The sequence below is a fragment of the Chrysochloris asiatica genome, unplaced genomic scaffold (assembly GCF_000296735.1).
Source record: "Chrysochloris asiatica unplaced genomic scaffold, ChrAsi1.0 scaffold00163, whole genome shotgun sequence".
NCBI lineage: Eukaryota > Metazoa > Chordata > Mammalia > Afrosoricida > Chrysochloridae > Chrysochloris > Chrysochloris asiatica.
The window spans coordinates 6929809-6931993 of NW_006408681.1; the positions used below are offsets into that span (position 1 = coordinate 6929809).

A 2185-nucleotide genomic window follows, 5' to 3' on the forward strand; every position below is an offset into this window, starting at 1 on the left:
GTGTGAAACTCCTCCCCTAAATAAAAGGAAGGCGCAGAACGGATCCAGGTGCATTACGACTGGATGCGTTTCAGCATGCAGGGTGCACAGTCCAGCCTTGCAACCATACTGCCTGTTTAGCTAAAATGTTCACTATGCAGGATATTACGGCCTTCGTGGCTGAGATATTTGCAATGCAGGATCTGCCTGATGCCAGTCCAGCATTCACTCTGGTTTCGGAGTGTTTCTTTGTCTCTCTCTTTGTCTTCTTCTGTGTATTCTTGATATATATGAATCGCCGTCAGGTATCCTCTCCTCGTGAACTGAACCCCTATGTCAAGGCGGGTCCCCGACACAGATACATAAAATATAAAAATATAGCAAGTGAAACAGAATTTAGGAATTCTTAAAACACAGTTCATACCAAATCCAAACCAGCTGCTGTAGAGTTGATTCTAACTTCTGGCAACTCCACAAGGCCAGAAGAGAAATGTGCCCCATAGGGGTCCTGTTGTTGGTAAATGCCTTCAAGTCAGTTCTGACCCATAGTAACCCTTTAGAGGTTTTCAAGTGGGTTTGAACTGCCAGTCCTGGAGTTAGCAGCCCAGTGCTCAGAGAAGGCCTTGGTACAAATTTCTTTGACCATCCCGCATCTGGGTTCATTTGACACCAGCTGCCCCTACCATGCCATCCAAGTTCAACCCCCATGAGATCAATGTCATGTACTGATGGTACACTGGTGGGGAAGTCAAAGCCATGCCCACTCAGGGCCCCAAGACCAGCCCCCTGGGTTTAATCTCCTAAAAAGTTTGGTCATTACATTGCCAAAGTTATTGATGACTAGAAAGAGTTAAGGACTGTGGTGAAACTGACCAAGACAGGCCCAGTTTGAGGTGGTGCCTTCTGTGTCTGTACTGATAATCAAAGCCCTGAGGAACCACCCATAGACTGAAAGAAGCAGACAAATATTTGGCACAGTGGAAATATCCCTTTGGTGAGATAGTCAGCATTGCCCAGCACATGCAGCACCGATCTTTAGTCAGAGAATTCTGGGACTATTAAAGAGATCATCAGTACTGTCCAGTCTGTGAGCAGCAATGTTGATGGCCACTACCCTCATGACATCATTTGTTGTTGTTGTTAAGTGTTGTGACTCAGAGTGACCCTGTATAGGGTTTCTGAGGTGGCATTGGTGAGTTTGAACCATCAAGCTGGGAGTTCAAACTGACCTTACCATCCAGTGCTTATCCTACAGCACCACACCAGGATTCCAATGACATCATAAATGACATTAACATCAATGCTATAGAATGCCCAGACAGTTAAGAACTAAAAAAGAAGATTTTCAAAAAGGATTAATTGATAGCCAGCGGCAGAGGGGGAGGGGAAGTGGGGAAGTAGTCTCTAAGAATAGAAAAAAGAAAGGAAGAGATCATAGATGGGAAAAATTTATGGATTTGATTATTTAAAACATAGGAAGAAAGACAAATGGGGGAAACGTTGAATTTCATGAGAAGTCAACAAATCTCATGTTCTAACAAATTAACAGAAAATATTTGAATAATAGTCAACATAAAGCAAATAAATTAAACCGGTGTCTTCACACTCTGATGGTATGGAGTGAAGACAGCTTTTCTAGATAGAATTTTAGCAATGACTATTTACCCAAGAATTCAGATGAAAGTTCAAATGCAAATATTTTTATAGTACTTTTATTGATCAAGTGTGACTTTCTCCTTATCCTTGAAATAAAAGTCACTGTGAAATTATGAGGATTTACCTTCACTGCCAAGTCCTGGTGTGGCAGTGTGGGTTAAGGCACTGTACTGTGAAGTCAGTTTGAACTGCAATATCAGTGGTTCAAGCCCACCAGCTGCTCCTCAGAAATCTTATAAAGGATCGCTGTGGTTGGAACTGACTCGACAGCACTTACTAACAATAACAGCAAACTTCACTACAGATATTAATTTAACTAAATGATCAACGGGCTCTCACCTGTTATGATCAACAGGTTCTCAAGACTTCTAGTAATGGTTTGGTAATGCTACATTTATCAAAATTTGTATGAAGCTCCCCAAGGGTCTACCTGGAAGGACTTTACAGTTCTTTAGAATGTGAACATTTACGTATAATAACTAGGACAAGTGTTTCATTCATTCATCTACTCATTCATTCAAGAATATTTTTTGTTTGCTTGTGTTTTCAT

At 41.5% G+C, this 2185-nt stretch overlaps 1 pseudogene; it reads left to right on the forward strand.

The window, feature by feature from the left end:
• Positions 1 to 663: 663 nt before the first annotated feature.
• On the forward strand, positions 664 to 1305 carry LOC102829112 (annotated as a pseudogene).
• Positions 1306 to 2185: the final 880 nt, after the last annotated feature.